The sequence below is a fragment of the Pygoscelis adeliae genome, unplaced genomic scaffold, assembly GCF_000699105.1.
Source record: "Pygoscelis adeliae isolate BGI_AS28 unplaced genomic scaffold, ASM69910v1 Scaffold148, whole genome shotgun sequence".
Classification (NCBI taxonomy): domain Eukaryota; kingdom Metazoa; phylum Chordata; class Aves; order Sphenisciformes; family Spheniscidae; genus Pygoscelis; species Pygoscelis adeliae.
The window spans coordinates 1,499,934-1,511,693 of record NW_008825258.1 but is presented as its reverse complement, the minus strand read 5'-3'; the positions used below and the strand labels follow the sequence as shown (position 1 = coordinate 1,511,693).

General features: G+C 48.2%; 1 protein-coding gene across 1 annotated transcript in view; it reads left to right on the top strand.

Annotated features, from left to right (window-relative positions):
• The window catches only part of CADPS (Ca++-dependent secretion activator), a 193,446-nt gene that overhangs the window by 37,493 nt on the left and 144,193 nt on the right, over nt 1–11,760 (top strand). The window lies entirely within an intron of this gene.

Here is an 11,760-nt window from a genome sequence, read left to right as displayed (position 1 = left end):
GAGGGGGACTGGGGGAAAGTTAGCCATGCTTTTGTGAACGCAGTGCAGGACCCTCAGGGTGGCACCGGACTCTTTTCTGCCTTGGTCCCCCCATACGCAAGATGTTGGGGCCCACGTCACGCACACTGTCTGCAAAGAGCCTCGGAGCAAGCTGCGTGGGGTTGCAGGCAGTGTTTTGAAATACTCAACAGCAAGCTGACTCCATTCGCCATCTCGTGGTGATCGCTGTCTGGGGCTGAGGTGTGCAGGGCGGCTTGTGCAGCCTCAGGCAGACGGTGGTGGACAGATGGACGCCCTGTCCCTCTGCTCTGGCTGGAGCAGGGCTGCAGGTAAATGGCTCTCCTGCACCCGCCAGGACAGCAGAGCAGCTCAAAAACTTCATATAATAATATTCCCCATAGAGAAGGATGTTAATGACAGGGAATGTGGTTGACTGCCTTTTTCTGTTGCTGCTGTATTATCTCTATTTAAATCAGCTCACATTAACTGCAGTTATATTTAACGCTGTCTGTCTACACGGCTGAATTTTTAGATTGTTAATTTTCAATTGCAAATCGCTTAATTATGTCTGACTTTTTATAAATATTTGTAACGTGAGTTAATATTTTCTATTACGTGCAATACACATTCTGGAAAAAACTAATTGTTCTCACTGCTGTGTGCCGGGTCTGGCAGCAGCCCCTGAAGCCTTGGTGCTCTCTTATCTAAAGGCCTTTTATAGATGATGTGTCAGAAATGGAGGTCTGTAGTCAGCGCTGTCTGTTACGGTCGGGAAAGCCATTAGGATTCATTTGGCTCCCCGACAAGAAGAAAAGAAAATGTTTATTGTCCGCAGCGTGATAACACAGTGAAGACTCAACACTCATGACACTGCATGTATGTATTATCGCTGCACTCCTGGAGCCTGCTCTGAACATCAATATGAGATGTGGAGGGCAATGGCTCTTAGCCCAGGAGGAATTTTAAACTGTACCATTTTCAGTGACTTTGAACCCCAGGACCCTGAAAGCCCATCCCTGTTCTCATAAGAGGATGCCCGCTGCCCATCCTCCCCTGCCTGGGCAGAGCTGCGTGTGGTCCGTGCCCAGCAGATAAGGATATTTGTCTTGGTGGGTCTCCTGCAGAGTTTATGTAGTTGAAGGGTAAAAGACTGAACATCTCAGCCTTGTATCTGCCTGGTTCTCAGCTGTGGCTCCTCCGTTCACGGATGCGCTGAGCGAGGGTCCCTGGGGCAGGGAGGCGGAGGAGTGCCTGTCCCCGCAGCTCCAAGGGCCAGTCCCCAGCCACGTCCACTGCGAGGCTGTTCTGCAGAGCTGCCTGGGAGCTTTGTCTCACACAGAAATTCATCGATGCTTAAAAAACCTGTGAGGTGCCAGCCTATGGCACTTATGTCTCCAACCAGGACAGCAGCCTCCAACAGCAGGAGAGGAGGGAAGCGCAGAGCACCATCTGGACCTTGGTGGGTAATTGCTGTTGGGGTGTATCTCCCTGGGGAGCAGCGCCCTGTCCTTTGGGGTGCACCCGCAGCCTCAGGCAATGCCTGTGCTGTCAAGGGTGGTGTGACTGCAGCAGGTCTAGCTGGAGCCAGCGAGCATCAGCACGGCTTCCCCAGCCGATGGGAGGTATGTCAGGGGTCAGCCAGGCACACGCCATGCCCAGATTTGTGGTAGGACGATGCAATATCCACTCTGTGTCCCAGCTTCATAACTGCCACAGTCTGAGCCAGTTACACTAAAGCTAGTGCAGGCATGGGAGCAGCAGCACTGTTCTCCCCAGGCTTCCATGCAAAGGGAGGTGCGATGTCCTGCCGCTTTGCAAGAGCTGCTGCTTCCAGGCTGAAGCATATTCTTCTGTAGTTGTTATAGTAGCTATACACATAAATTATTTATCTTACATTTAATATGAACACATAACAGCATTTTCCATATTGCGTAGATGGCTTGCGAGGCTGACCATCCTCACCAGTAAGGGAACGAGGACGGCGTACCCCATGGGAGGACTTGCCCCATCTGCTAAGATCCTCCCCCCCTGCGCAGTACTTTGTGCTGAACTCCTCCTCCTCTCACCTTACGGACTAGCTGCTTTTAAAAGCACCACATTTTTGCTCCCTGTGTTTGTTTCTTCATAGCTATGCCTCTCGCTGCTTTTCTGTGTCTACTTCAATTCTTCTCACATCCTTGATCTTAACGCAGGTGCCAGAGCATCTCGCAAGGGTATTGTGTGGGGTTAAATCCCACATGACAGCTTGTGGCTCCACGTGGCCCTTCTCAGAGGTGCCGTACATCCATTTTGTGCCACTGGTTCTCCAGGGGCAGAATAGGTCCTGTTGGAGAGAATCAGGCAGTAAAAGAGGTGGAGGATGTTCCCAATTAGAGGAACTAGGATTTCAATCCCTATTCCTCGTGGGTTTTTTTCACATTATTGAATGCTAATTATTTTTAAAAGTGGCTTTTCTGAAATGGAATGATAAATTAGATAGGATTGGTATGGCTAAGGGTATTGCCTCTGTTTAAAACCAGGAAATTCCCCCCCAAGGTAAATTTCTCTGAAACCTTTGAATGACTCAGAGCACAACTGTCAGGGCACTGTTCTAAGAAAGGCAAGAAACTGACCTTTTAATTAGCATAATATAGTTATTTAGCTTAATAATAATGATTACTTATTAATCCTTAACAATTGTGGTTGTTGTAATATATTGACCAAAGGGACTTACAGATGTGATGTTTCTGCTCCGGATTTTGATAAATTGATACCAATTAGTGGAGTGTTAGGTGCAACGCGGAGGGTCTGAAAATAGGCGGGTCTGCCATGGAGGGCAGTTCCCTTCTAGTTCTCCATTGCTGTAGGAAGGGGGTCTAATGGTGATCTATACAGAGATTTCTGGAGAAGCATGGTCCTAGTCACAGGTGGGACCAGCAACTTCAGCTCCCTTAGGATGCTGTCCACTGAGAACATGTAGCGATCCCTTCGCATGCTGAGGTTTTGCTGCCTAGAGGCTTAATTCTCCTAACTGCTTTCTCCCTGACCTCAAGAGAAAGTTTGCTGCATCAAACCAGTGTGAAAGACAGCAGCCCGTTCAGGAGAATGGTCTCTTTAGGTCTCTGGCTGTGATAATCTAAACTTCACAAACACCCAAATGAACTGTAATGGGCAGCACTGCAATTTTTGCTATCTTAGTCCTTGAAAAAGTGGGAGCCATAACCTTCCCTCTGCATTCCCTCTCCTCCTTTTCTACTGATACCCGGTTGTTTGGCATAAAAGGGAACCAAAGCCTTGCTCTTCATGGCCACAGTCTCTGCTTTGCCAGTTCTTCACTCAGAGCTTCTGCAGAAAAGCACCTATTGCCATGCTACTGCAAGAACCAGTGTGGCAAATCCAAGGTATGCATTGACATACCACGAGTATTTATTTTGGAAAACGGCCGTCCAATTTCAAGCTACACCTCTGTGGCAGCCAAATTTCTTTCTGAATATGGTTTTTCTTTCAATTTTATGTTAGCTATTTTTGATGAATAAAAGTGATCATCATTCACATGATGATCTGTAGCTTCTGTTATCTACGTGTTCATCTGTATCATCATCCCTGCCGAGCACAGTGCTGGCTGCAGCAGAGGAACTTGAGTCTCTGTTTTACCACCTGGTCTCAGCCCCTGAAGGATATCTGATTTTGTGTCAATAGGGAAGCCAGCTAGGGAATTTTAAATTCATGGTGCAGGCCTTATCCTCAAGCTGTCATCAGACCTGGGAACAAAGCTTGCTCAGCCAGGGAGGCAGCTACACAAAGACCTCCCCAGGAAGGGCTGCACAGCGTGGCCAGGGAACCCAACACCTCCGGTTCAAAAGGACTTCTCCCTGTAGGAGCGGCACTCCTGTCAGGACACCTTCTCATCCCCAAATACCCACCTCTGCCAAGCATCAGCAAGTAGAGGTTTTGACTTGAAATGTGTAAATACACCATGACTCTGTGAAGCCCATCAGAAGCTGCCGCCTTGTGTTTGTGGAAGGCTTTCAGGTGCTGCAGCCATGGAGATCAGTTGAAAATCCCTCAGTGTGGTGACGAAAAGACAAGAAAAATCTGAGTTCCTTGCTTGAATCAACAGGAATTGAGACCCCGGCCCCGAGCACATTTCAGCACAGAGGGGAAAACTTTTAAAGGTGGCGTGAGTTCCTATGCAAGAGCCTTGCCCCAGCCCTGCCCATTGCATAGACACCGTTGGAGATGTCCCTACATCTTATTCTGTCACCTTTAATCCTGCTGAGTGACCCCGTACCGCAGCTTTGCTGGAGCAAGTCCTCATGCAAGTTGCTTTAGTTCCAAAGGCCAAAGCCCATTTCAAGTTATATGACAACTGTATTTATCATTAAGCTTTTAATCAAAAGATAAGGATTTGAGGAAATGTGGATCTTTCGTCCATGTTGTTTGGGATGAGTTAATTGCAGCTACTTCTAGCTGTAAAAATTACTTGGAACTGAGGTGATTGGAAATTACTTGGAAATTCGGGTGATTATCTTCCTGTTAACTGATTTGAAATTCAGCATGTGCTAAGCTGTAAGGAAACACAAGCAAGCTAAATGTGGCAATCTACCTCCAGCTGCATCAACCAGCCAGAGCTCCAGTTTCTTTTGGATGCCATAGCTTAGGGCATGCTTCCCACATGCCTGCAAGCGTCCTTATGCAATGCCATAAGAAGAGAGTATTAAGGCATGCTTAGAGGTCAGAGCCTCTGGACAGCTTAGGTTTTAAGCCCTTTCAGTGTCATACACCTCACATGGATGATCTTGCAGAGGGATTTGCGGTGTTCGGAAGTTCTCTGGCCACAGATGGAAAGGACATGCCTTTTGAGTGGAAGTGCTCCGCCACCCCTTTTCTTAACAGCTTGCGAAACATTTGCAAAGGCAGGCAGTGCTTTTTCTTCCCCTGCCCATTTTGCTGAATCTGGTTTTTCATTTACTTTGATTTGTTATTACTCATAAATCTGGAGGTATCTTTGCACAACCTGCTGGAAAGCAGCATGCTGGGTTTGCTTGTCTCAGCTTTCCTCAGCCCCGTGGTGCAGCCTTGCAAAGCTGCGAAGGGGTATGGTGGTAGGCGGGTCGGTAACTGAGATGGCGAGTGGGGCATCCACTTTTCCTACATGGGATCCGTGCTGAGCACCTACCTGCACTGGCCACACCACTGGCACGTGCTGGTTGATTCATCAGCGCTCCGCAGATGAGTGGAGCGGGTACCCATGGGTGCTGCTGCCGGCGGGAAGGAGGGCGTGAGAAACATCTGCCTCCACGTGCCACCAGTGCTCCTCTGAAATATGTTGGAAATCTGCTCAGCTTGTGGGATAAGCATCTAGCAAAAAGGCAACATTTAGACTGGAGTTAATTTGAGGGTGAATCTCTTGACCTCGCCTGGTGAAGCAGGCACAGTCCCAGCATCTGCCGACGGATGTGATGGGCGAGAGCCTGCACAGCCCAGGCGGCTGGTGAGGCACAGAGATATTTATTGCAGTGTTATAAGATTCAGCTCTCAGGCGAGGAGGGGCTGCTGTACATCCTGGGGAATATTTTCACCAACAAGTCTAGCGTAACACTAGAGCTTGTGAACCGTGAAATAAGATTTCTCTTAGAGAGGGAAGCGTCAGCCCTCACCGAATTATCCAAGTCCTTTCTGCTGTTTTAAATCACCCCCCAGGATCCCCTGACTGCTCTCTCATGGCAGCAGTGCTTCATTAGATAACCCAGGAGCTTGCTGGGTTAACGGGAGCGGGCACCCATCCGCAGCAAGCAACCAACAACCTGCAGCCGCAGTTGGAAGTGACTGAGTTCCTGCAGCAGGGCCACTTTTCCCGACACAGGAGCAAAATGGAATGGTGTGGGCTCTTCTCCAGGAGAGGGGGTTTGTCACCTTTGGGATGCTGGAGCCCTGGGGCTGTGTGAGGAGCTGGGGCCAATGGGAGGGAAAAAGAAAAGTTTGGTGAAGTAATAGGCACAGATTGTAATTCCTTGAATTAAGCGGAATTTTACATTGTGCTAGAAATATTCTGCATGACTCTGAGCCTAAAAGACTGATTTGGGGAAGTCTGACTGGCCAGAGGAGAGGTAGCCTTGAGCATCCTTGTCGTGCAGGAGCACCGGGAGAGCGGTACTCCTGGGGTGCATGGTGATAGTACAGTGTTGCAGTGCGGAGAGCTGGTGGAGCGGACGTGTCCTACCCGTTCCCTCTCGCTCTTCCAAAATCCTCTCTTGAACCACACGAGTGGCAGTTGCTGAATCCACAGTCAGGCTGTGCTGATGCTACTGGTTTTGCTGACGCAGGGAGGTGCGTAACACGGGGAAGCTGTCCTTGCTTCCTCTTCCTCACTCCCATTTCAGGTCCCAAGGCAGCTGGCAGTCCTTGGGTTGCAATTTGCTGCACAGAGGATTAGCATGTTGCCCCAGGGCATTAATGACTTACGCTACCCAGGCAGCTTAGCATTGTTCCTGTTCCCAGTTGAAAAGGGAGGTCATTATCCCGCCTGCGGTCGAGGGAGGGAGTGTCCAGATCCTCCTCCACGTTCTGCTTCAGAGACGTGGGCAGAGGTCGGGGCCTCGAGCACCGGGCTGCCTCCCTCGCTCTGCCCTTTGCCGCTCGTAGAGAAGAATATTTACTGTTAGTGGGAAAAAGATGCTACAGATCAATCCATGACGATGGCACGGAGTGTGTTTCAGGAAGCCGTGTGCAGTTCATAGTGCCACTCTGTCCTGTATCACATCACTTTATCTCCTAGAGCAGTGGTTTTCCGATAAGAAACTGAGGGCTTCCATGCAATGAGTCACTTTGGGGGCCATGTGCTTCTTTCAGCTGGAGCACAGCATGGTGCCAGATGCCATGAGTTGTGAGTACGCTTGGACTGATCGATTAATTATTAATTGATGGGGGCTTATGAATTTTTCAGTATTTTCTCTCATTGTGCATCACAAAGCGAAACCACCTTTTATGAGACAAAGATCTCTCCTAAAGCCCTACATCAAAGCTGCAAAATTGTCACCCATATTGTGATCTTGTTCAGCCTTCACATCCAGCATGTTTGCTTTGAAATATTAATCAACCATTTACCGAGCTACAGAGCTCCCAGCATGTCAAAGGATGTGTGCCTTGAAACTTTCTCTTTGAGGCTTTTGGCACCTATAACCGTAGATGACACAGGTATTTGGCTGCATTAATTATTTTGGGAGGACTTAAGCCAGGCTTAGGAAGGACATGAGTGGGTCATGACTTTTGTTGTTGTCCTCCACCCAGGGCAAACAATTCACAAAGTTGGATTTTCAGACCCCCCCAGCTGCATGGTGGTGTGCTGGACGCAGGGATGGAGAAAATCAATGTTGGAGACCGCTGACAATGTCCCCAGCCAAAGCAGTCCCTGCTCGGTAGCAGCCCATCTGCTCCTGTCTTCAGCTGTGCAGGAGAGATAGCCCGTCCCCGCGTGCCGACGCTGCTGCAGGGGAAAACCAGCACAGGCGGTGCCTGCGGATTTCATGGAGACCTGGACTAAATGCTTTCATTTCCAGAAGGTGAAGAGCTGGGTTTGTTTCCATTCCCGATGCAGCGCAAAGCAGGTTGCTGCAGCTCGGTGTTAGCATTGCCAGAGCATTTAAAATGTGGTTTTCCAGAACCCCGTTGCAAATGGCTTGTCCTCTGCAGGTGCGTGCGGCACGGGAGGATGGCTGGATTCACCACCATGTTGTAATCTTTCTCAAAGGGAGGGGAGATACTTTCAGATAGGCCCCAGTTATGCTTCAGGAATGGGGATGTGACACTTGCTGCCCTTGCTGGGAAGCAGGGATCAGCATTAGCAGTGACTGGCAGGGAGGGATTAAACCCTTAAATGGTCCCAGTGGTGTCTGGCTGGGGCTGATGGCAATTATACCCACGATACCTGTCATATCCACGGCACATGGCGTAAATGCCAGGCTGATCATTGAAGGTTGTATCTGTATGTTGCATCTTGTGATTATAAATCCTCGTAGCTTACAACAAAGTTATTTCCAACAGTGCTGAGCTCAGAGCATGGGTATAAATCCCGCACCGTATTTAACTTGCCTGTGTCTGTTGGGAGCGTGCTCCATCAACACGCATTTGGTGGCATGGCCAGATTCGTTCTTCTCCTACCGACCAGCTGAGTGCTGCATACGGCACGTCACTTGTGCCGCTGGCATCGTCCCCAGGCCGGGGAGGTTAGCCCCAGCTGCAGCCCTCTCGCTGTGGCCGACAGCATAAGGGCCGTACCCTGCTCAGTCCCCGGGCAGGTGGGTTGGTTTGAGGTGTTAACTGTGCAAAGCGGCTTTGGGCATCACGAAGAAGGGAAGAGGAGGGCAGCCTGCGCCGCCCTGGCATCGCGTTCGGAGTCAGGGCTGCGATCGTCATGGTTTGGCTTCAAGCTGTGATAAACCGAAGCTGGAGCTTTAAATATATAACATATTAACTTCAAAACCACAGGAATTTAAATTGTCTCTTAACACTTCTAGTGTCCTTGAACTGCCTCCGGCGTTTTCTGGGGTGAGTGGAGGTGAGCCTGGGCTCCTGGCTTTAAAAACTACAAGGCTCAGGTTGGGCGATACATGGCAGGTCTCTGACACACCAACCAAATAGTTTAGGCGTGGATTTGGTAGGTGCCTACGTGTCTTATTGCAGATCTTATGACTTAATTAGGTTGGCTGGTTTGCCTCTGCCTTTCAAAGGTGTAATGAGATTATCTTCCATCCCTCTGGGATAACATGAGGAAAAGTCTCGCAGTGAATTTGTTTCAGGGTCGTGCAAGCAAAGGGTTACTTCTGCAGACCAGCGGCTGGTTCTTACTGGCGATTAATACTGTCAAAATCGCATGATGAACATTTTTAACCTCTTTCTTTCATTTACTAGTGCCCATTTAAAATTACCCTTTATTATCAGCTTATATGTTAAAAACCTGTCTTTTGCAAGATCTTTTTCTTGCAGTTGAGTGGTCACCAGGGGTTAAAGTAGGCACATGCCCTGCAGTGCCTTCAGTGACAGGCTGGCTGCGGGGCTGCTAAATTTTGAGTTCCGCTCAGAACCTGATCTACATAATTTTATTTTATTTTTATTGTTTTACTTTAGCAACTGTTACACCAACTGTTACACCAATGTAGATAACCGCTGCAGGGCAAGCAGAGAGAACTAATGTTGTATGCAGGTAGACGTATGAAAACATCTAATTTACCAGCAGGCAGTTGGGTAATGATCAGTTGAGAATTGCAAATTATGTACGTCATATATTTGTGACACGCTGCTCAAGAAAAGCCCAGTGCATATGACAAATCATATATATACTGAAATTTATAATACTTTTCACATTTAATTGACTGGGGCAACCTTATGATTTATATCTTTGCTTTATTCATAGCACAGCCGTAACATAGTCATAATGCAGAACGAAACTAATTCAATTTCTCCTTGACTTTGTAAATCATTCATATATTTGGCTGTCGAGTATTTGAATATAAAGTGGGCATACATACGGCAGAAAATAAATAGCTGATTCTCTAGTTAAGAAATTGAGTTTTAATGATATTAGGGTCCGTGTTGCCTTACTTGGATGTTTGGTCTTGCTTAGATAGCATGCCTTACATTTGCCCCTTGCCTTATTTCACAAGCAAAGTATATTTCATGGGCACCGGCATTACTCTCTTAACGGGCCTATATAGTGTTACGACTGTGTAAAAGGTACTCGGCTTGCTTTGACGGCAGCAGGAGCCCTTCCCAGGCTCAGGAGCAGTAAGTGGCTGAGCTGTTGGGCTGCTACTCTTGGTCACAAGAGGTCTGCTTGAACGTGCCAGGAGCACACGCAGGGACTGCAGGCAGGGGCTGCCTCATTAGTACCGTTCTGTAGATAACAAGAAGAAAATCTTACGTTGGCTACAACAGACTGTGATTGCTTTCCCAAAGGTCAGTTTTTGCCATGGAGCTATCATGCAGAGTCATTGAAAATACAGCCTGGAAAGATTTTTTTGTTTCCTTTAAATACCAGGTTACCTGGCTTGGCATCGCTAATTAATCTTGGGAAGCACAGCCCTGAAAAGCAATACCTTACCCACTCGACCACAACCAAGGAGGCTGCCTAGGGTGCTTGTTGCCTCCTAAGAAAAATAATCTTCTGCAGTCAGATCTTTCCCTGACATGGTTTTTGACACCTGTAGCATCACTGGAAAACATCTGCAAAATCAAGATAGTGCAGAAAGTGTGAGGCAGTTTGCTGGCTCATTATCATACCACAAAACCAGCTCTCCTCCACAGCAGCATCCTTGATTTCTAAATTTAGCATGTGAGTTATTTTGGGTAGTGTGTGATTAACTTCAATTACTGTAGCTCGGATGGAATTCAAATAATGCCCCCTCTTTCAGAGTTGCAAAGAAATGCAAATCTGAGACTGTACATTTCCTACCCTTAATGAAGCAGCTCTGAGAGATGCTTGCACGTCAGTGGAGGTCAGTTGTGCGGTGCATTTGTTCGTGGAGAAATTAATGGGGGCAGCTGATCCCGAAAGGTGCTCATGGTCCACAGCTTCGTACTGGTTTTGGGATCAGGAATATAAAGATGAAGGCAGCAGGTTATGTGGTGCAGCTGGTGTGAGTGAAACCTGGGTGGCCACAGCAGAGACCACTGAAGCTCAGTGGATTTGGATCACGGTCAGGACACTTTGTAGTTTTCCTGCTTGAATTAAATCAGTAACGGAGGCCTTCAAAAACTAATCAAAAATACAGTTTCCCTCAATCTCAGCCGTAATGAATGTCGGCTCTCTGGAAAATCATCGGTGGTGAAGCAATATGCAAATACATGCCTGCACATGTGCAGATCTACACGAGCGTGTGCAAGAGAGGGGAAATGAAGGATGCGCAGGCAGACGGCTGAGAAGATGCCGTGGAAAGCGGTGGGTCTGGGGGAAAGCGGCGTATTTCAGCCCATCCAGGGAGTGCTAATGGACGAGCTCATCATTCATCAGGCTGAGAATCAAAACTTTTGTCATCGCTGTAGCTGTAACTTTCCAGACTGCGCTGCACCAGCCGAGCCTTTCTTCTGTCAAGCCGTTTGTCTCCAGAGGAGGATAAAACCCAGGGAGGTGGTTAGCACAACCCCAAGCCAGCGAATAAAGCTCATTTATGTGTACCAGTCGGTGGGAGAGCTGACGTACAGCGGCTTGCTGGTAGCCAGAAGGGGCCAATACTTTGCAAATAAAGGTGGCATTTGGATGGCGGAGCCAGCCCTCCCACCTGAAGTCACGTTTGCACAAGGAGGTGAACCAAAACTGTGAGGTTTTGCACCAGGCTGAGCTTGGTTTTGTGCCTCGTGGGTGGAGCAGCGCCATGACCACCCCTCTGCTGCACATTTCTAGCCTTGTGCCATGGCCAAAATGACCCTGGAGGAGTCTAAAGAGTGGTTAGAGTCTGGAAAGCAGCTATAAAATTGCCACCTCATTACAGCAGCTATTGACTTCTTCGGGGGCTAGTTTGATTTTGTGCTTTTTTGTTGTTTTGTAGTTTATGTCCATGTATTCCCACTAAAAATAACAGATCTGCCCTGAGTCCTACCAGTGGGAAACTGCTCACAGCAGTCACCATGCCTCTTCCATGTGTGCTGTAATTGCTTGCTTAACTGGCAGAAACAACATTTTACCCTCAGAAGACATTTCAGGGCCAGGCAGACGCTGAACACTGAACCACAGGGCTGTGGGCAGTGTGTTGCAAAAAAAGAAAAAAAAAAAAAAAAAAGACCTCT